The 12,517-nt window shown below is 40.9% G+C and overlaps 1 long non-coding RNA gene across 1 annotated transcript in view; it reads right to left on the reverse strand.

The window, feature by feature from the left end:
- Nucleotides 1–11,037: 11,037 nt before the first annotated feature.
- The window catches only part of LOC115894563, a 36,374-nt gene continuing 34,894 nt past the window's right edge, over nucleotides 11,038–12,517 (reverse strand). Inside the window, exon 3 of the long non-coding RNA XR_004054677.1 lies at nucleotides 11,038–11,138. This is a non-coding gene — a long non-coding RNA (uncharacterized LOC115894563). The remainder of the gene's footprint in view (nucleotides 11,139–12,517) is intronic.

Here is a 12,517-nt window from a genome sequence, read left to right on the forward strand (position 1 = left end):
GGAGAGAAACAGGAGTGTTGAGTGGTAGGTGCTTGAGCAAAAGGGTCAAGTAGAGTTGGGACTGGGGTGGCTATGTTGCACCATGTGCAAGAGAAGGAAGAAGAAAAAGCTGGTGTAGAGGAAGGATGGTGTAGGCATACTGAGAAGCACTGATGCAAAATCATGTAGTAGCCAGGGACACCAGCAAAGTTTCCTTGAAGGCTGGCTTCCCTTTCCTAGTTCCAGCTGTCTGGAGGCCCTTGTTCCTTGCCCTAAAGTTCCTCTTCTTGAGAAACCTGTACCTTCACAATACACTACCTTGACCATTTTACTTGCACTAATTTTAATGGGCCACTATCCCTTGAGACAATCACTATGATGAGCTCCTCTGTCATTGTTTCACACTGAATATAGGCAAATCTTAAAGCAAAATCCAAATGAGATATGTTGAGGAAACACCACTGTCTTCCTCACTGTGTAAGAAAGGAAGTGCCTTTCAGACCAGTCTGTATGGGCTTTGCTTATTCTGTTATGAGCAGTACCCCACTGAACCCCAGGATCTTTCTCATAATGGCTTCTTATAAATCTGAAACATCAGTACCACTGGAGCAGGCTGTGTAAGGACCAGCTATCTACCTCTGGCCTCTCTGTGCCTAGGTGAAGGAATGTGCTCAGCTGGGAGGTATATGAAGGGAGTTCATTTCTTTTCTTCAGCTGTATCCTTTGGGGCAGTTGGACTGCTGTCTAGAGGATGAACAGAGCTGGTTTCAGAAAAAGAATGTGTTTGGATGTCTGTCCCAACTTCCAGTGGGTAGAGGAATACAGCTGCCTTGTGGTCATGAGGGTCCAGCTAAGGAGAACAGAGTGTGGCTGTGCATGCCACTTGCTATTACTCCAGAAACTGCAGGTACTAGTGCATTTTCTGTTCTACCATCACTCTACGATAACCTGGACACACCTGGAAGATCTGCGCTTATCTGTGCTGCAGTAGAGAAACCGAAAGAACAAGAAGGAATAGAATGACCCTAGAGTTGATCTTTTTATTTTTTCTTACACTCATGTTGGTAGGTTAGAAGAGATGCTCTTTTATGATATCAGCACATGTCCTGTGTGTGTGTGTGTCCACATGGATTGACACACACATCCTGCCACTGTCATTGTCATCCTCTCCAGAGGCATGAAATGGAGATAACCACTTTTGGAGCAGTGTGGTTCAAGTTGATAGAGAATTAATGAACGATGATGGTCTGACATCAGCACTGAGGACACAGATCACGTTTGGGGTGATTTGCTATATGAATGCATTGTCCTCAGAGAACAAAGTTGTCGCATCTTTGCTGACACTTGTATATGGCCAGTTTTAGGACCTTTTGCTTTGGCTTGAGAGTCCAGCTTGTTGGAAAGGATTTTAGATATTGTGAAGTCAAATCCTGCTTCAGAGTCTTTTATGAGATCACCTTAGACAGTGAATTCCCTCATCCTCCCCTTCCCCGATCGTTGTGCTTCAGTGACCAACCCACTTCCCCAGAGTTCTGTGGATATGTGATGATTCTCCACCTTGTTCCTAATTTAGACCTGGCTCTCTGCTCTCCTCCCTGCAGATAACCCTTCATTTACAGTTCAGGCACAGGTCACTCACCTGGGCTGTGGTCTCGGAGCTCCAATCCAGACCCACCTGCCTCCTGACCATCCCTTAGAGACCCTACCTTCACTTGAAACCCCAAAGCCAAACTTGGTTGTACCTAAAGCTTTTCCATCCAGGTCAGTTGAGTCACCATTGTTCTAGTCTCTCAGGCAAGAAATTCGGACACTCCGAACTCTTCTCTCACTTCTTCACTATACCTGCTGTGACAGCAAGGCCTGCCTCAGCCTCCATACTCCCAGTGCTGTGCACAGCTACAGCTTGATCTCTGGATTCTCTGCTCTTCAACCTGTCATGGCCTTCCAAACCTGAAAATGCTCCCTGTGACTCTGTGCCAGGCTTTAAGTCTCTTCACAAACTTGGTATGCCCTTTTCTCATCCTTATTCCTGGAAACCCCTCAAAATCTTCCCAGACTCAATAAATCTCTGCTATGGATTTTACCTCTGAACATCCCCTGCATTTCTAAATGATACTTTATGAATTATAACTTAGGGATGGGAAGTGTGACTCCAAGGTAACTGGACTAATTCTTTGGTGTTAGGTTCTAGTTTTTGGTGTAGCCACATCTCTCATTAAATCATGAACTTTACCTTCATGTCAATGTGCCCCGCATCTGACAATGCCTTCCTTGTCTGTGGTATAATTGCAAAACTGTCTTAAGAGTTGGGCGTCACCACCATGTGCTTTGTGATTCTTTCAGATGTGTTAGTTCTGTTAGCCAGCTAGATAAAAATATTTTTGAAGCAAAACCATACACTTCTATTCCCTCCTGCTTCCTTGGCTGCTCAAGAAATACGTTGAGCGACTGACCACTCAGAGTATAAATAATTTATGTGTTTTTTATATTTTGTCTTTGTTAGTGCACATGCAAAATGTTTGTATTTTATAGGTGCTTATATATATCAAATTATGAACGATTAGAATGCAAGGTCCAGTTCATGGTTCTCACCCTGTTTGTGCATTAGAATCACTGGAAGGACTCAAAAAACAAGCAAATAAGAAAACATATATATGCCACTTATATCTGTGCATCTCCCAGACCACTTAAATTAGGCTTAGGAATGTGGCCTGTCACTGACGTTAAAATCTCCCCAGTGATTCTAATTTGCAGCCCAGAGTGAGAACCCCCAGAGCTGCTGGTTTAGTCCTTTAAAATTGTACTGTGGGATCTTTTAGGATAAATACGGTCAGATCACAGACACTTCATCCCCTAAAGCTAAACCTAAAGAACAACCAGACTAAATAAAATTCAAAAAGTAAAACTCAGTTTAAAAAATTCACTAGCATCCAGGCAATGGAAGGAGCTCCACCTTGTTTTTGTGTCTTAAACTTCAAAAGATGACAGTCAAACAAAAAGACCAGATTTTTCTGGTAAGAAAGAAGAGCTCCTAATCCCACCTGCTAGAGGGGATTGGCAAGATGCAGAATACTCATTGAAATTTCAGGTTTTGGAAAGAAGTTGACTGGTGAATAGGGGCAGGATGAGTATCTTTATCTCTTCCTTCTTTTGAGTAGGGGTGTTGTAGGGGGTGGGTTGCGGGATGGAGTTTGCTGGGGAGAGATGGGTGAAACAGAGGACTGGAACTAGCTCATCCCTGAATTAAGAGACAAACCCCACATTCCAAAGACTACATCCCCTGTACATACAGTAGATATGTCTCCTCTCCATTCAGAATTCACTCTGGTGCAGGACTTAATGCAAGTATCAGAAGACAGAGCAGAGTCCAGTCCTCTAGTAAAAGCCTCTACACAGCTCCTTCCTCCTCCATATAGACACAAAGACACCGACAGGCTGGGGTCATATTTGGCTGGTACACACTAATGTGGCTGTGCTGGCTATTAAAATATCAAAATATTTCCACACCACAATGGAAAGAATCACTTATCCAAGTGTCTTATGCTGTTCTGGCCACCCCAGCCCCTCTCACAAGAAGCCTCCCACTCCAGACCACCCTACAGACCAGCAACTACAGGAGTAACATGTGGCCTAGAGCTATGACCAACCTCTGTTCTGTCTGCTCAATGTCTGTGACATGTTGGTGCTTAAATATTTTCAGTGTCATCCATTCGGAAAGTATATAGAACACAAGCCTACAGGGCAAAAGAAATAGATGCCAAACAAGATGGGAAATATGTCAAGGAGAATACACCGACACTGTATGAAGGCAAGTACCTGGTCTTAACAGAGCTGCTCACCTTAAAGATGAGCAAATGTAAGGAAGATGGCCTGGCAACTATGAGTATGCTACAGCCAGAAAGGGGATGGGGTGGAGTGGGAAACAGATGAAACCAATAAGGAGAAAAAGCTAGCCTAAGAAACAAAAGTTCCCACAGGTGTGTTGTGCTCGCAGTGAACTTAGAAAACATGAACTCAATAAAATAAGCACTCAGGAACTGGTGAAACAACGGAATCAGATAAAAAGGCAGATGGCAGAGATAAGAAAACTTGCCTAAAATAATATAGAACAAATCAATGTATTAGAAATAGCAAAAAACATGATTGAAAATGGAATTGATAACAGAAGAAAAGGCTTGAAATGATGCAGTGAATGAAGAATTTTAAAAACAGGGATTTCAGTAATTCCTGAAAGGATAAATGTAGGAGTATCGAGATATTCTGACATAAGAGTAACTGGTGACCAAAAATAAAAAGGAACTATAAAAGTATCTGGAGATAAAATACAAAAGATTTTTCCTGAAATGAAGGAAGGAATCTTTAGATTAAAAGAGTGCACTATGTTGTAGGAAATCCAACAGAAAACACTTGACACCAAAACATACCCTGATGAAGATCCTGAACTTCAAGAATGAAGAAAGAATTCCTCACCATTCAGGCAGAAAAAGCAAGTCACCAAGGGACCTCAAACTTCCTTTCCACAAGATTCTGTGACAGGAAACAATGAAGGAGTATTTCCAAAGTTCTGAGTAGGAAAAAAGAATGACTCAAATGTATTATTGCCAACCAAGTCATCAAATCTAATGTCAAATTCTCTTAAGCAGAACACAACACCCGAGTGCCCTTCTTAAGGAAACCATTTGATAGGAAAGATGAACCAAATAACTCAATGATGGATGAGCTGGTAGAAAAAAGACTGGTGGTGAACCAAGATGAAACTGGAAATTATAGTCACAGTATGGATACAGATTATAAATATTACAAACCCTAAGATAGCTAATAAATTGAGAATGGGAGAAGGGAGGATATAAGAGCACTCATACCCTCTTATTTTCATAGCAGAGACTTGCTACTGTCTAAACTTTTTTCAAAAACACATAATTTCTTAAATTTTTTGGTAATCTTTTAAAAAAACAGATTTCTAAAAAGAAATATGTATTGTTCCCGTTCACTTTAGTTTCTTATCTTAAATACAACCCAATTAGCTGAATGCTATTTATTTAAAAATAAATGTGATAAGAAATAAATTAAAAATAAATATGATTCTACATTTATAAAAATTCCTCAGCCAGGCATGGTGGCTCACACCTGTAATCCCAGTGCTTTGGCAGGCCAAGGCAGGAGGATCTCTTGAGCCCAGGAGTTTGAGACCAGTCTGGGCAACAGAGCAAGACCCCTTCTCTACAAAAAAAATTGTTAAAAATTAGCCAGGCATGATGGTGCATGCCTGTAGTTCCACTACAGGAGAGTGAGGTGGGAAGATCACTTGAGCCCAGGAGTTCAAGGCTGCAGGCCACTGCCCTCCAGCCCAGGCAATACAGCAAGACCCTATCTCTAAATATATATTTCCTCTATCTCTCTGAGTAGAGACAAATCAAGAATTATATTCAACTAAAGTGGATTACCATTATTTTTAGGTGGGTGTTGATTTTGTTTTACTTTTTTTTTTTTTTTTGTACTTTACTATATTGCTTGACTTTTGTTTGATACCCATGATATCTTTTTATTTTTTAATGGAGGATGGGAGGTGTTATTCTAAAAACAAGGTTAAAAATCATTGTAGAATGTGGTGGGCCCCTGGCAGGTGCTGCTCCTTATAATGACATTTGCTTCGTAACTCCTATCAAGGTTCTTTAAAATTTCTAGCTTTATCTCACCACCTTTTTTTTCACTGATATTTTTTCTCATAAGTTGCTATTCCTTTATCCACATGAAGCTATTGCTCATCCAAATATTCCATGTTATACAACTCATTAAGTGTTGGGACATTCTTTTGGGGCTAAAAGGAAAGACTGAATGCCAGTATGATACCTAGGGACTGGACTTGCCCAGTGCATCTGAAATAAATGGAAAATCAGGAAAAAAAGCCATTTGGAGTGGTTGACAGTCATCTTACAAGAAGCCAGAAAGACTCTTAGCAACATGGGGATTTTGCACATGAATTGGCTGCAGTTTATCAAAGGAGCTGAAAGATTTCTTTCTTTGTGCTTCTGTGAGTTTGGAAATGAAATGTCAATCCTTTCTCTGCCCAAGTGAAATTGCTGGGCCATAGAACTTTAATTCAGGATTAGCTTATGCTGATCAAACCCAGCCATCCAGAGATGGCAGATGAGAGAATGGAGCAGTAAATTTTATTCTACATGCATTTGTTTTAAGGACCATTCAGCCTTATGTTCATGGAAGCCCATGCAAACCCTATAATCTCTTGTGGCATGTGTGTGAGCAACTAAGGACCCTCTCTCTGTGTGTTACACAAGACTTTTATAAAATCCCAAATCCTCAACTTGATTAGTATGAAGAGATGATCACAGGAGTGTGGAGCTGGAAGACTCCTTCATTCATAGTGAGAGTCATTGCAAAAGATTGTTATAAGGATCAAGTCGGGAATTGTGCACAGTGTCTAGCACCGGGCAAGAGCTACAAAAACAGTGGTGGTAATAATAGTCGGCGTTATTGTTTGAAAGGGAAGTATGGCTCCATCATGCCTGGAGTTTACCTGGCGGAATAAGCCTTTCCTTATTTGTTCCACTTGTCCCTGCCCTCACAGAAGATTCACTGCTGCCCCTAGTCTCCCCGCTTTGCACTGTGTGTCATGGCACCTTCAAGAAGAAGACCCTCATATAATCATGTCTGTATGTGAGTGTGGCACTACCTCTTCCTTGCCTGAGCCCCGGAGCCAGCTGCAGTGCTTCACAGCTGTATCCCAGTTGGAGGATTCCAGAATGGCTAACTGAGCATTAGGGTGCACCTGACACTCTCCATAGGACCCCACTCTCCATACTCCAGAGGACGTCTATTTTTCTGCCTTCATCTCCTCCCCTTATTCTGGAGCACACTCTTATTCCTTTGAATGAACTGCATTCTCCACTCTGAGCTCTGGTTGGGCTGCCAGTCACAGTTCCCAGGCCTCTGGCCACAGCGTGGGCATGTGATCCAGAATAGGCCCATCATGGGACTTCCCTGGGACTGTGTATTTAGAGACTGGGAGAGAGGATCCCTTTCCCCTACGGTTAAAGTGAGATTGAGAGAAAGGATAGAGAGATGACATTGAGTCCTGAATCAAATCATGCCTGGGGCCACCTCCATGCTTGCTTTTTCTGGTTATGTAAGTCAATAAGTCCCACTTTATTTAAAGCTTGTTGGAATTAGGATTCTATCACTTGTAATCAAAAGAAGCCTGATAAGTTTTCAAGTAAGTCCAAGACATGCCTTTGGTCAGGTTATCAGGTTTTCTCTCAATGCTTTCCTCCTCTGCATCACATATGGGCACGTTATTTTATAGTGGGGTTCACAGAAGAAAATTGAGAAACATGCCTAAACTGGGGCCAACTGGGGTCCAATTTCAGTTATAACTATTTGGTCTGCTGCAGCATCAGGACACTGGGCTGTTAGCTTTTACTTCTTTCCTAAATAACAATAATAATTATGAATACTTATGTACTACCAACCACTATGTGAAAAACTTCATATAGATTCTCACTTAACCCTGAGAGTAGCTGTGAAGTGGACACTATTATTAACCCCAATTATAGGTGAGAAGAAGAAATGTTGCTTGTCTTGCTCAAGGTGGGTGAGAAAGCATGTGGGCAGTAGGACTGTGAGCCCAGACAGGCTGCCCCTAAGCCCACAGCCTTACTACTATGTGGCTATGTCCTGTGATATAAGACAGAGCAGAGGCTGGAATCAGACTGGAGGTCAAATCCCAGCACTGCCACACCCTCACCGTGAGATTTTGAGCATGTTAGTTAACATCTCTGGATTCACTTTCTCCTCTGTATACTGAGATAAAGAGATTACACAACCCCGCTTATAAGATTCTTGCAAGGATTAAATGAGGCAAGGGATGTAAATCACCTGGCATGTTGCCTTACTCTCTGGACAGCCAAAAGTTTGGTGTTTTCATCGTGACCCACTTCCAAGTTTCCTAAGCTCAGCTGCCTGCCGCATCCATGGGTACTCAGCTCCAAGCAGCTCCTCTGCTTCCTTCTCATCTTCCTGGGTGTGAGCATGGAAACCATGTTGGACTTGGAATGGTCAGATTGGACTCCAGTGCTGCCCTTGCAGTTTACAGTCTGGGTCACCTTGGACAAATCCTTTAACCACTTGATCCTTTGTTTCCTAGTCAGTAAGACTGAGATGGTGTTGTTATAGGGATTAGCTGAGATGACACCTTGCTAGCATATAGCACTGTGCCTGGCACATGGCTAGTACTAGTTAAGTTATGATGATGAAATGGTTAGGGGACGTATGTACCTGTTTCTGACAGGTAGCTAATTCCTTTTCAGCTCACTCTAACTGTACCTAGACAAAAAGGAAATTACATTATCAGAAGGGACATCTTTAGACTGTTCATAAATGTCATCACTCATATTTAATGTCTTTTTCTTTTAAGTTCCTTTTAGTTCTTTGATTTAATCTGCTAAATATTAGGGATTGGTAGGAGAGCAAGTTTCTAATTTTTTTTTTTTCAGATGGAGTCTTGCTCTTGTTGCCCAGGCTAGAGTACAGTGGCACAATCTCAGCTCACTGCAACCTCCACCTCTCCAGTTCCAAGCAATTCTTCTGCCTCAGCCTCCTGAGTAGCTGAGATTATAGGTGCCTGCCACCACGCCCAGCTAATTTTTTGTATTTTTAATAGAGCTAGGGTTTCATCATGTTGGCCAGGCTGGTCTCGAACTCCTGACCTCAGGTTATCCACCTGCCTCAGCCTCCCAAAGTGCTGGGATTACAGGCGTGAGCCACCGTGCCCAGCCTTTTCTTTCTTTCTTCTTATAATTTCTTACAAGTTTTTATTTTTATAAAGTACTTAAAATATCTCAAATTTCAGAAAACAAGATATTTAATCACATATCCAAACAGAATTCTCTAATATAGCCCCTTATCAATTCCCTGCCTCCAAATCTCTCTCTCATGAGGAGACCTGTCATTGGATTTAGAGCCCACTCTAATTCAGTATGACCCCATCTTGACTATATCTGTAAAGATCCTATTTCCAAATAAGGTCACATTCACAGGTACCAGAGATTAGGATTTAAATATATCTTTTGGGACTGGGCACTGTGGCTCACACCTGTAATCCCAGCACTTTGGGAGGCCAAGGAGGGTGGATCACTTGAGGCCAGGAGTTCAAGACCAGCCTGGCCAACATGGCAAAACCTTGTCTCTACTAAAATTACAAAAAATTAGCCAGGTATGGTGGTGTACACTTGTGGTCCCAGCTACTCAGGAATCTGAGGCAGAAGAATCGCTTGAACCTAGGAGGTGGAGGTTGCAGTGAGCAGAGATCACGCCACTTGCACTCCAGGCTGGGCAACAGAGCGAGACTGTGTCTCAAAAAAATTAATTAATTAAATGAATCTTTTAGAGGAACACAATTCAAATAATAATACTAGATATCATTATACCTAAGAATATGATAGTATTTTCTCCCCAAGATTAAGGAACAAGTAAGGATATCTGTTGTCACCATAACCACTTCTATTCATTATTGAAGTTGAGGTCATAGCCAGAACAGTAAGTCAAGAAGAGACAATAAAAGGTATACAGATTGAAAAGGAAGAAATAAAAACTACTTGCAAATGATGTATATAAAAAAACCCAAGGATTCCGCAAAGACTATTTGAGCTAATAGCGAAATGTAGGATGTTTGCAAGATGGATCAAAGTAGAAAAGTAAATTGCAGCTGGGCATGGTGGCTCACGCCTGTAATCCAAGCACTTTGGGAGGCCAGGGCAGGCAGATCAGGAGTTCAATACCAGCCTGGCTAACATGGTGAGACCCCGTCTCTACTAAAAATACAAAAATTAGCCGGGTGTGGAGGTACATACCTGTAGTCCCAGCTACTCAGGACTCTAAGGCAGGAGAATGGCTTGAACCCGAGAAGCAGAGGTTGCAGTGAGCTGAGATCGCACCATTGCACTCCAGCCTAGGCAACACAGTGAGACTTGGAAAAGAAAAAAAAGAAAAGAAAAGTAAATTGCATTTCTACATACCAACAAAAACAATTCGAAAATGAAATTTGAAAGACAATGCCATTTAAGACAGAATAAAACTCTGTTTTAGTCTTTTGGGGCTGCTGTAACAAAATACCATAGACTAGGTAGCTTATCAACAATGGGAATTTATTTCTCACAGTTGTGGTGGCTGGGAAGTCTGAGATGGTGGTGCCAGCATGGTTGGGTTCTGGTGAGGGCTCTCTTCCAGGTTGTAGACAGCCACCTTCTTGCTGTGTCCTACATGGAGGAGGGAGCAAACAAGCTCTCAGGGGCCTCTTTTATAAGCACAGCAGTCCCATTCATGAGAGTCCTACCTTCATGATCTAAGCACCTCCCAAAGGCCCCACTTCCTAATACCATCATCTTAGGCACTAGGATTTCAACATATGAATTTGGGGAGAACACAGAGATTCAGACCATAGCAAAATTTGTAATCAGAGAAAATTTAATAAAATATGTGCAAAATCTTTACACACTGAAAACTATAAAAACATTCTGCGACAAGTTAGAGAAGACCTAAAGAAAAGAGCTATACCACATTCATGGGTTAAAAGATCTGATATTGATAAGATGTCAGTTCTCAAATAGATCTCAAGGTTCAGTGCAATCCCAATCTAAATGCCAGCAGGTAGATATGACACTAAAAGCATGAACAACAAAAGAAAATAAATAAATAAATTGGACTTTATCAAATGAAAAACGTTTTGTGCATCAAAGGACATTGTCAAAAAAATGAAAAGATGACCTACAGAATGAGAGAAAATATTTGCAAATCATACATCTGATAAGGGACTAGTATCTAGAATCTACAAAGAATTCTTGTAACTCAACAACAGAAAGACAAACAACCCAATTTAAAAATAGGCAAAGGACTTGAATAGACATTTCTCTAAAGAAGACATACAAATGGCCAATAAGCACATGAAAAGATGCTCAACATAGTAGGGAAATACAAATTAAAAAAACAAGGAGATACCATTTCATACCTACTAGGATGTCTGTAATAGTAATTTTTTAAAATGCAGAAAATGAATATTGGTGAGGATGTGGAGAAATTGAATGTCTTGTCCATTGCTGGTAGGAATGGCAAATGGTACAGCTGCTGTGGAAGCAGTTTAACAGTTTCTGAAAAAGGTAAACATAGAATTACATTATGATCCAGCAATTCCACTCCTAGGTATAGACTCAAGGAAATTAAAAGCAGAGACTTGAGAGATACTTGTATGCCAATATCCATTGCAGCATTGTTCACAGTAGCCAGAAAGGGGAAACAACCCAAGGGCCTATGAGCAGATGAGTGAGTAAACACAATGTGGTATATACAAACAATGGGATATTATTTGGCCATAGGAAAGAAATCAGGATCTGAAACATGCTAATATGGATGAATCTTGGAAATAGTATGTCAAGTGAAATAAGCCAGACACAAAAGGACAAATATTATATGACTCCACTTATATGAAATATTTAGAATAGGCAAATTCATAGAGAGAGGAAGTAAATTAGAGATTACCAGAGGACAGCCAGGTGTGGTGGCTCACACTTTAATCCCAGCACTTTGGGAGGCATAGGTGTGAGGATTGCTTGAGGCCAAGGCCCGTAGTTCCAGACCAGTCTATGCAAACACAGGGCAAATGCAAAACAAAAGCCCTTCCCTACAAAAAATATTTTTTAACTTAGCTGGATATAGTGGCTCATGCCTGTAGTCCCAGCTACTCAGGAGGCTGAGGCAGGAGGATTGCCTGAGCCCAGGAGTTGGAGGCTACAGTGAGCTTTGATTGGGCCTCTGCACTTCAGCCTGGGCGATAGTGCAAGATCTTGTCTTTAAAAAAAAGAAAAAGAGAGAGAGAAAGAGATTACCAGGTGCTGGAGGGAGGAAGAATGGGGAATTATTGTATAATGTTTACAGAATTTCTGTTTTGAACAACAAAAATGTTCCAGAACAAAAATGTTCCAGATATTGGGCACAACAAATGATGCAAAACAATGTGAATATTTTGTGTTATGTATGTTTTATGATAATTTAATTAATAATGTAATATACCAAAAGTTATTGCATGAACTGTGCACTTTGAATTGTATACCTGAATTGTACACTTTAAATGTATGAATTGTGTGGTATGTGAATTATATCTCAATAAAGTCATTCTAGAAAATACCAGCAATGTTTTTGTAGAAATTGGTGTGCTAATCCTAAAATTTATGTAGAAATGCAAAGGACCTAGAATAAGCAGAATAATCTTGAAAATTAGCAAAGTTGGGAGACATATATTAGTGAATCACAAGACTTTCTCTAAAGCTGTACTAATGAAGATGGTATGTATTGGTGTAAAGGTCCATGGAACGAGAAAAAGTTCAGAAATCAGGCCCCACTTATATAGTAGATTTTTTATCAAGATGCCAAAGCAATTTAATGGTGAAAAGATCACTTCAACAAATAGTGCTAGAACAACTGCTTATCTCTATGGAAAAGATAAATCCTACCTCACATCACACACGTGAAA

This window comes from Rhinopithecus roxellana, chromosome 18, assembly GCF_007565055.1.
Source record: "Rhinopithecus roxellana isolate Shanxi Qingling chromosome 18, ASM756505v1, whole genome shotgun sequence".
NCBI lineage: Eukaryota > Metazoa > Chordata > Mammalia > Primates > Cercopithecidae > Rhinopithecus > Rhinopithecus roxellana.